Source organism: Lathyrus oleraceus, chromosome 2 (genome assembly GCF_024323335.1).
Source record: "Lathyrus oleraceus cultivar Zhongwan6 chromosome 2, CAAS_Psat_ZW6_1.0, whole genome shotgun sequence".
Lineage (NCBI taxonomy): Eukaryota > Viridiplantae > Streptophyta > Magnoliopsida > Fabales > Fabaceae > Lathyrus > Lathyrus oleraceus.
The window spans coordinates 299,621,535-299,632,996 of record NC_066580.1 but is presented as its reverse complement, the minus strand read 5'-3'; the positions used below and the strand labels follow the sequence as shown (position 1 = coordinate 299,632,996).

The window sequence follows — 11,462 nt, the reverse complement described above, 5'->3', positions numbered from 1 at the left end:
GTGCACTTTTCCTTTTAAAACTTTTCTCAAAGTATTAGACATGAGTCATTTCCATAGTTGAGATATAATTCTCCTATCCCCATAGTATTGATGACAATTATTTTCCATTTGTGAGAGCTAGTGGCATACTTATTGATCCTTATCCAAGTTGGAGCCCTTCTCATGATGATGCAAAGTACTCATACTTGTGGGTGACTAGTTGAGTGTTCTCCTAAAAATGACAAATGTATCTTCCCATTAAAAATGAATCAAAACAAACATCTTTTTATTTTTACCATGAACTACGAGGTTTTGATCCTCCATTTTCCTTTGTTGGTATGTAGGCATGAGACTTCAAAAGTCTTGGCAAACACAAAAAATCATAAAACATATTTCTTTTCCCATCTCTCCAATATTTTACAAACAACACCCATTTTCAAACCAAAAGGCACATTTTAAAAGAGGTTCCCATGGAGTACCATGGATGTTCAGGGTGTCAATACCTTCCCTTTGCATAACTAACCCCTGAACCCTTATTCTCTTTTTATTAGTTTTGTTTTAAAACTTCTTCGGGTTTTGTTCGTACTTTCCCCCTTTTCCTTTGGAAACAATAAAAGTGCGGTGACAACTCTTGCTTTGTGAGATAAGTTAATTGATAGCTTAATCTCAAATTTATTACCGTTACAGTTCCAAGAAGGATAATGTAACATTGTTGAGGAATGGGAAGTGATATTGCAGGTATTGGACAAAGGGTCATGGGAGACAAGGAGAGTGACCTATGGAAGAATAATCTCTTGGATTTTAGTATTATTGTGAAATTTGTTTTACGAGTTTAATCATTGGTACTAAGAGGAAACTGAGCATCTAACCACTGACTAAGTACATTCAACAATTAGAATACTCGTGAGTTGAGAGGATATCTTCATCATAACCATCATTTCTATCTTAGAGCAATTATTTAGGCTCACATTTATTTTTTAAGTGTTTTGAATGAAACTCAAGCATCGAGCCCCCAAGCTAGGTACAACCAATAACCCAAGTACTTGAGTGTTATGTACAAGTACGTACACCACACTTTTCATCCAAGTTTTATTATGAAAATGGTTTGATGGATAAGAATGGATCAAGAATAGATTGAGATAGGAATATAATTGATTGAGATAAGGATAAAGAAAAAATGGAAATGGGATGGAGGATGAGATACATGACATTAGATCAAGCACTCCTGTTGCATTTGATTTGATTTAATTTGGAAAATACGTGACGTTGGATCAAATGTGCTTTTTGTCTTTTGAAAGAGATCTTCTTATCGTTTGATTTTATCTTTTAGTTAGCATGCAATGAAAGCGATAAAAGAAAGATAAATCTAGACTATTACACTTTCATGGGAGAAGAAGACATATAACCCATAATGGAGGGATGATACCAAACAATACTAAACATAGAAATGGGATCATACAAGTTACAAACTAAGTACCATGCCTAAAATAATCAAGTGTCATGGTACTCCTAAGTATTAACAAACAATACAAAGGGAAATGAAAGGTAAAACACAATGGTGATAATGAAAGACATAGAGATCAAACTTGAAGCTAAATGATCTAAGTAATCACACAAGGTAATGGAGTTAGAATGAGATAAAAAAAAGGCTAAACAAGTAATCAAAGTTCAAGTCATAGATTCCACATAGAAAATCAATAAAGAATGGACATTAATCACATGTACATGATAAGAAAATGTATCTAAACAAGGCACACATGATAAATTGAAATGGAATTTCCAATTTAATCATCATCTAATGGATATTCAAATGGGCATTAAACTAATTATCACAATACAATATTTAGCATACAAATGGATCGTGGTTCATGGATTAACATCAAGATTAACACATGTCAAAGACCTATTCAAATTTTAATCAAGGCAAATGATCATGATGATTAACATGGCAAACAACATGACAATTCAACTCAATTATGTCAATATGATCAATATTTAAAATTAAAGATCAAAATGGAAAATCATTATCAAGATTACCTAATTGGCTAAATCAAACAAATTATCCTAATGAAATTCATGCAATCTTCAGACTAAGGGAGCATATACATGTGAAAAATGGTCCATAGGCAAAAAATTACTGAAAGATGTCAAAATTAGCTAAAACTAACTAAATACTAATTAAAATTATTTGCTAAATCCATGATGAAAATATTGAACTAAATATAAACCTAACCTAACCCTAATTATCCCCTAAACCAGGAATCATCACTAATCAACATAATTAAGGAAGTAGTTAACAAATTAATCAAATTAAAAAAAAGGGATTAAGGGTTAATATTACAGGGGTGTGTAGAGTATATGGGAGGGTGCTTAAAGCGAGGTTTGGGCCTTAGGCCCAAACCCAAATACAAGTGCCAAAGACCCAACTCGAGTTCAGCCATGGCCAAGTCAAGTTCAAGTTAAGAACTTCCCAATTCAAACGCGACACTGCACAACAAATCCACTTTTTCACTGTTGTTATACTAATTCAACATCTCACATGCCAAACGTTCTGGGTTAAACGCGACGCAAAACAATGAACACGAAGGTTCTTCACCTAACAACCATGATTCTGCCCAACCTTCACCATCTAAAAGGAGCCTCAAAACATGCTTATTCAACAAGTTCCAAAGGCTCAACGCAACGGTTTATCCTCACGTCTTCAACCTTGTTCCATGCTCGTGGATCCGCAACTTCAGAATGAGAACGAAATAAAGAAAAACAGCTCCAACATCAAATTAATTTCCGAAATCAAACGTCAACAACTCGAATCACTTATGCATGCCTGAAAACGGAAAGAACAATATCGAAACCAAAGTGAGAACTCATCGAATTCGAGCTTTGATGCAAACAGGTATCAAATCTTTTCTCTCCTTTGTTTCGATTTGCTCTGCTTCAATCTAATCTTCTTCTTCTTCTTCTTCTGTTCTTCGTGTGTTGATGAGTGATTGAGTGTTTTGTGTATTTTCTGTTATTGTGATGAATGAAGAGAGAGCGAGTGAAATTGTGGTTTCTGAAATTTATCAAAATGAATGGGTTTTTTGCTATGTGATTGCCTGCATATGAGAATGAGTGAGGGATCGATTTTTATAGGCAATCCCTTAACAGAAACTTGACTCTATTAATCATTAATGAGCCAACTTAGCTAGAGTTTTTTTAACTTTGTTAGCCATGAGAAATCGTGCCAATTTAGTTTGTTATAGTAGTTAGTTAGGGTGTGGTAGTTAGTTGGCTATAGTTCAGACTATTATAAATTCTGTTAGATTAGGTTAGTTATAATTCAGTTGAGTTAGTTGGTGTTAAATGAACTGTTAGGTTGATCTGTTATATTTTTAAGGAGTGCTTGGTATTTAGATGAATATGTGTAAATTGGATTAGAAGGGAAGGACTTTTGCTGTTGCAGTTAGTGAAATGGTTATGTAAAAGCTAAGCTATGTTTTTCTTTGATCTGTTATTAATTTCACCTGAAAAACCTGCACTCAAATCAATTAGAATGAAACATGTTATGGGCTGGAATTGACATTGGGTTGTTAGGGATTTGTTAGGCCTGGTACAAGTTCCATTAGGTAGGATCTATGAATGATGATATGATGATGACATTATGTAACATGATTAGTTTGTATATGATGCAATGTGATGCTATTAACTGTCTACTGCATAAAATTTGATCATTTACAAATTCATGATGTCATGGAGTTTTGAAAGGCTATTGTATGTAGCTCTTTGATTGCAATGCTATAAATGGTCAAACACAATGAATGTGTTACCGCAATATACTCAATTATTATACTTGTGGCCTTAGGAATAGGTTATCATGTAAGCTTCTTGTTGTATGGATTTAACCCTTGCCTTGATTGTGAATTGAATGAAGTCATGCTTTACAAGGATATGCATGTTGCTTTTGATGGATGTTATTTGAAATTATGGCATGTTATGACTATGAATTTGGATGAATGCAATGTTGATATATTATGTATGGATGAATTGTACACATTGAAAATTGTACTTCAGGAAATGTAATTGACTTAGTGTTGCATTAAATGCAGGGCTGCCCTATGCTTGGAATTGGATTTCAAGGCATGCTTGGCCTAAAGGTGCCATGAAAGTTCCATGGAGATGGAAAAATGCAAAAACATGGCTTGCTTTCATATTAAGCAAGCTTTGGATGAGAGTCAAAAGAGAACATGGGACAATGAAGAATAAAAAAATGAAAATTTAGGATTAGGTTTAGAAAATAGGTGAGTTGACTTTGGTCAGAGTTGACCAAAGAGTCAACTATTGGTCAAAGTTGTCTTTTTTTTTTGTAATTTTTTGTATGGATGATGTAAATGATATTGTATGGATTTAATGGACCTTTGTGAATGCAAATAGTTCTTTGAATTTAATTAAAAAAATCTCATTTTTAAATTGTGATGTTTCCCTCCAAAAACATATTTAAAACATAATTTAGAATCATGCATTATGGACATGAACGAATGGACTAGGAATGTACCATGGATCAAGAATCAATGGATTAGAAATTCCTTATGAAACCATAGCCAATGAATGCACTGTAATAAACGAATCAATGAATTATGAATGAAAGACATGAAACTTGCACTATGTAGCATTATGAAACATGGAGTCGTGGATTAGGAATGCACCATGAATAACATGAATAAGATAAGGCATAGGACCAAATGGATCATCAAATAAAAAGCCATGTGATAAGCCATGGTCAAGAGATGATTAAGAAAAATGGCATGAATCAAACCACAAGGACTAAATAGTCCCTTTTCCAAGAACTAGGGTTTCATGGTTAGGCCAAGATCAAGATGCAAACCGAAATAATCAAGTGCCCCCATTTCAAGAATTAGGATTCTATATGTTGGTGTAAGCCCTAGAGGTCAATATTTTTTGGTACTTGTATCGAATTATTTATTAATAATAAAAGGCTTTTTCTTTATTACGTTTGTTTAATAAAGTCCCTAGAATAGCTAGTCCGTTTAATGTATCAAGTGTGACTTGATCATGAGATCACATTAAACATAAGGACACTATTCTTAAAGTATCTGTAGTCGAGCTTTATTGTGAAGTGGGATAACACTAAAGCATTAAGACTATTATGCATATAGACTGATGATCACATCTCATGGATCATGGATAAGGAGTTATCAAGTCTTAAACATATGTATGAATATTAAGAGTAATATTTATACTGGATTGACCCGCTATGAGAATACTATATAAAATGTTATGCAAAGTGTCATAAGTTATTCTCATGGTGATAATGGTGTATACCACTCTTCGACCTGAAACCACTATGGACCCTAGATGTAGAGTCGAGTGCTTTATTGCTGATCAAACGTTGTCCGTAACTGGATAACCATAAAGACAGTTGATGGGTACTCCACGAAGCATGCTGAGGGACATGAGTGACCTAGATGGAATTTGTCCATCCTGCGTAACAGGATAAATGTCTATGGGCCCAATATTGAACTGGACAAGGATGACACAGTCTATGCCTTGTGTTCAATATAGACATAAGGGCAAAAGGGTAATTATACGCATAAGTATTATCACAGAAGGAATTGTCAGATCACATGACATTTTCGTGTCTTGGGTAGCAGTGATGTGTTGCTAGATACCGCTCACTGTTTATTATGTTAAATACATGATTTAATATACTTGTCAATGCCGCGAAAACCTACAGGGTCACACACAAAGGACGGATTGATGAGAGATAGAGTAACTAAGGAACACCGTAAGGTACGGTGCCCTTAAGTGAATTGTAGAACATCGTAAGGTACGGTGTACTTAAGTAGAATACGAAATATGGTAAGGTACCATGGGCTTAAGTGATTTTGGGCATATTATAAGATATGGGCCAAAATACACTTAAGTGGGCTTTTTAGCTTGAAGCCCACACAAGTGGTTATATAAATAGAACCCTTGTGCAGAAGCATTCATTACGGTTGCATTATTTTCGTTTCCTCTCTCTCTCTCTCTCTCACTCAAAGCCTTCATTCGTACCAGCTAGCACTGAGATTGAAGGAATCCGTTCGTGTGGACTGAGTAGAGACGTTGTCATCGTTCAACGTTCGTGATCGCTCCGTAGATCTGCATCAAAGGTTTTGATCGTCACAAGAGATTTGCACCAAAGGTTTCAATCGTCACAAGAGGTAAATATTCTATCACTGATCATGACCATTTGTAAGGATCTCTAAAGGAGAAAATTTTAATTTCCGCTGCGTTTAGGATCACAATTCTCCTTCACTATATACAATCACAAGGTCAAGATAAAAATCACAATGTTGAGCCTCCCTAATTAGGGTTTCATGCTCAATCCAAAGTCACTAGACAAACCATAAGATATGATCCCAAACAAACAATAAGGCCTTGTAATCAAATGGTCCACAAGTGACATGAACCAAGAAACTAGGGTTTCATAGCTTGACCAAAATTGATTACAACATCACAATCCCTAGGGCTTGATTCTCAAGTAAACCCTAGCCATTATTGGATATAAATAACCACGAACTTTGAATCTATGATGATTATTTGAAAGTGTTATTAGGAATGAATGATGTACATGTATTTCCTAAGATTGGATGTCCATATATTTTTCATCAGTCATTTGGTATTTGAGGTAGAGGCTCACATCATATATTTTTGCACAAGCTTACTTCATGACATGTTTATTTTTCACAACATCTCATATATCTTCTTGAAGAACTTAGTTTGTAGAACTTGTTTTGTCATTTTCTCAAAATTCCTCTGCTTTAACCTTATCTCATGGGAATCTAATGATGCTTTCAATTCTTCAAGTTTCATTTCAAACAGGTCATTAGATACTCAAATTTCCACATTAATATGATCAAACTCGGCAGTTGAAGATTTCAAGACTTTCTCAACTTTCTACAATTCAACGATCTTCTCACCTTATGATTTCATTTGACCGGTCAACAACACCTATCTCGAAAAGAAATTTACAATTGCATCATCACCATTCATCTTTGTGTTCTCATATTGTTTCCTCAAAACCTACAACTTCTCCTTCTTAAATTTCTCATCACATCCGTATATCTTCTTGAATGTATCCCACACACACTTAGCCATTATGGCTAACCAATTTGAAATTTAGCCATTTTCTCATACTTTGATTAATTTATGAAACTTGTGATTTTAATGTGGTAAAGTGGGTTTAGGGCGCAAAATTTTATAGATTACTTAAGGTTGAAAAGAATTAAAGGAAATGATTATTAAGAAAGAAATTGATGGAATTGGTATAAATGGGGACACCACACTCTTTCTATGTATTAGAAATGATGAACAATAAACTTGGGTTTTTGATAAGATCAAAAACTTATTCCAATCTAGAACCAATGGAGAAAATCTCTCAAACTCAGACAATGTGTTTGCTTAACGAAATTCAACTTCTTTTTCTATTCATGATTAACTCCTTATATATATGTAAAAAGGGTAGCTTGATGAATTTACAATAATAACTCATAAAATGTTACAAATTCAGCCAATTATTCTATCAATAATGCCTTGCGGATGAAAGGTCACACACCAAAAGGGATGGAGGAAGTATATACATCGCCTTGATGAATCATATCAATCTATAGTCAATTTGATCAATGCAGTCTCATCTTTCTCTCTTTCCATCCTTCAATACGCTGCCTTTCTTTTCTTCAGCCCATATTTACTTGGAAATAAAAGCCATGAAATGTTAAAACTCTAGAAGCTTCAAAATGGTTAAAAACACACAAAAAATAAAAACACGTGTTTTGTGCCAAAATTGGACAAGTTGGACCCTAACACATTCTATTATAACATGAATAATTAAAAGCATTAAAATGAGGAAGCAAGCGCACTTGTCATTCCCTCTTCATGAGTTTGGATCAAAATGACAAGTTATGCCTCATTTCCTTTCAATTGCTATCTCACTTTCATTGGTTTGATCATGAATTGAATTATACCACCATTGACTCTCCTAGTACGTGGCCTTGTCATATGATCTCCTAATATTTGGATTACTTTATATAAGTCTTGATATTATTTTATTATTCATGGGCTAAGCAAAACAAAACCATGAATTAAAATGAATGGAATACTATGTTTTTTGTGAATTTTTTATAAGTTTCCTTCCACGTGCTCAATGAGCTTTTGATCTCATCAAGTCGTTTCTTCCTCGGTAATCTTCTCAAATATTTTTGAATCCAAACATGCACACAACTCCTCAAGCATGAGATGTGTAAGGGTGAAGTTGTTTTCTAAGGTATACCAAGAAATTAAACATGTACACAACCCCTCAAACATGAGTTGTGTAAGAGTGAAGTGTTTTCCTAAGGTATACAAAGAATCAAATCATGTACAACTACAATTAAAAATTTTAAGTCGAATAAAACAAATTTTAAATTTTCAAAGAATTGAAGGCATGCATTTTTAGATAATATTTATATAAATAGGTCACTAACACTGCAAATAAATCACTAACTTGTGCTCTTAAGACACATGATAACATTATTAAAACCTAAACTTATACTAATTATTTGATTAAAAAGTTTAATCTAAAAAATCAAGTAAACTTTAATATAATAATATTTATTATTTCACTTATGTATTAACCTTCATCAAACCTTTTTAGTATTTTCAATCAACAATATCTACATAACCTAAAGCTACAAATCAACTTATTGAACAAGCATTAACAATAAAAGTTGAACATTTACCTAATACAAGTGGTTTTAAAAATACTTATATTTATTTGAATACTTTAATCCATTACCTGATAGTGGCTGACTCTAACCCTCATATCATATTCAACTGATTTAGATTCTATTTGACATGGCATATTTTTGACTTTATAGCTTATAACTTATAGTTTATAAGCTCATATGATAATAAAAGATCTATCACTACTGCAAAAAGACCATTTTATCTTGATTGGAAGAAGGATTCCACCGTGGTTGGTGGCTCGTGGTAACAAAGAGTTTGTTTGTATGTGTTCTCTTTACTACCACGCTAGTCGTGGTAAAAATACAGAAGCGCGCAACATATCACTGCGGTTGGAGAAAACAACTGTTGTAAAAGATAGAGGTCGTGTGTTGGATACTCAGAGCTAACATTTTAAGAGATTTTTAGATATTTTACCATGGTTGAATGTTCCAACCATAGTGAAAGACTTAGCGTACAACTTTTCACCACGGGTCAAGCTTCCAATCGTGATGATATGTTCACTTGAGTTTATTATAACTTATGTTAAATGTTTATTTCATAAACTTCTCAATAAACATATAATCTTTCAATCTGATTTAGAAATTAATAATATAAAAAATTGAGTTATATTAGAATAACAAGTTAGAATAATCAATATTTTTCGAGTTTTCTAAAATCCATTATCCACATCTCGCTCTTTAATAGTTAGAATTTGATTCAGTGCTTCTAATTCTTCAATTAACACTTCCTTCACTACTAGTTTATTTTGCAAAGTATTAGTAAATTTGAAAAATAAATTAGTAAAAAGGAAGTGTTGATTGAAGAGTTAAAAGTATTGAACCAAATTCTAACCATCAAAGAGCGAGATACAGACAATGTCCTTCAGAAAGCTCATAAAACATTGATCAATTTAAGTTGTTGTTTTCCACCATAACTTAATTTTTCATATTATTATTTTCTAATTCAATTCTAAAGGTTATATATTCAATGAGGGATTGATAAAACACTCAAACCACATAATAAACTCATCTTCTAGGACTTGTTGATTGAATGAAATGAAAGTTGCAATATACAAGTAATAACATTAACAATAACATAAACATTAACACTATTCAGACATATAATATAATAACACAAACAATAACGTTTATCAACAAAACTCAACCACAACATTATCAACAAACCTCAACAAAAACATCAATATACTTCAACAAAAAACATCTAAAGTAAAACAAACAACATACCTAAAAAATACAAAAACATACCTCAACAAAATAAAATAACATACCTCAACAAAAACATAAACATATCTTAATAAAACAACAACATACCTCAACAAAAACACGAACATACTAATAAAAACAAACTTACCTTAACATAAACAATAACTAACTTTAACAAAACAACAACATACCTCAACAATAATTTAAACACTTTACTTATCTAAACAAAAACAACAATATAAAACCAATATACTCATCTTAACAACAATAAACCCTATGTTGGATAAAGAGAAATGTTTCACGTATATTTTGAACAAGAAATATAAGATAAATATTATGAACAACAACAATAAGAAAAACAATAAAACATATGTATAACTCATGAAATGTTTTAGGTACGTACCATTCCCTAAAAATATTCATGGAAAATGAAGACAAAGATATGAGTTAGTTCCTTGTTTCGTGACCCTTTCCTTGATTCATACTAGTTGGAGATCTTATGTTGGAGTTTTGTAAAGTTATGATGGAATTTTGAGAGATTTGGATAAGGCGAGAGAAATTAGGGTTTCACTTTGAGCGCAATCTATTCTGAAGTGAATTAAGTTAGCTTATATATGTAATATATTTCACAGATTTTTAAAATGAACTATGGTGAATTGTCCGATATTTCACCACAGTTGTTAACCTGGACTGTGGTGAAAAGTATTTAATTTTTATTTAAAATAGAAATTAACACAACCTTTTTGTAACAAAAAAATATAAAATTGCAGGAATTGGAATTCGAAGCGTGTCACTCTTAATATTGTTGAATTGTAATTCCTTGTATCGAAGCAAGTTGCTCAACAGGACAAGGATGTGTCGAGTTGTATTTGTTTGTCGAAGTGTCGAAGCATGTTGCTTCACACAGGATTTTGACTTAGGCTTATTTTTAGTAGAGTTAACTATTTTGGGCTTTTATAGTTTTGGGCTTTGTCTTAGGGAGTAAGTCAACCTAAATCTATAAATAGACAGAGTAACCCTTATTCTTGTATGAAGAGAAGAAAGAACTCATAACATTGTATTCACAAAATTTTGAAGTTGCAAAGTCAATAAAGAAGTTTTCCACAGGTTGTGGGCAGAGAGAAAACTCTGCAAAAAATATTCTTCTTCTTCTCCAAAGTTCTTTTCTTTCCTTCTCAATTGTTCTTTTCTTTTTCATTGTCATTGTATGGTTGATAACAATCTTGTTCATCAAGATTGATAGAAATTCTTCGTAGGTTGTAGTGGATTTCCAACATCTGGTATCAGAGCCTGGTTTGAGCGATTCGTGGGAAGAAAATCACGATGGCAATGAATCATCCAAACGGGCATTTTCCAGCGAAGAGAATTGGTGCAAGCAGATGCAGGTTGTGTTCTGTTATCAAGATCTTTGGGATCTTGTGAAGGAAGGAGTAACAACGCTTGCAGAAAACACGATGAATCAAGAAAGGGCTGCACATAAAGAATTGAAAAAGAAATATTATAAAGCTCTTTTTATAA

At 32.8% G+C, this 11,462-nt stretch overlaps 1 long non-coding RNA gene across 1 annotated transcript; it reads left to right on the top strand.

The window, feature by feature from the left end:
- The first annotated feature begins 2,321 nt into the window (after window positions 1-2,321).
- LOC127119214 (uncharacterized) lies at window positions 2,322-4,425 on the top strand. Its single transcript, XR_007802721.1, has 2 exons — window positions 2,322-2,872; window positions 4,065-4,425. It is a non-coding gene; the product is annotated as an uncharacterized LOC127119214 (long non-coding RNA).
- The last annotated feature ends 7,037 nt before the right edge of the window (window positions 4,426-11,462 follow it).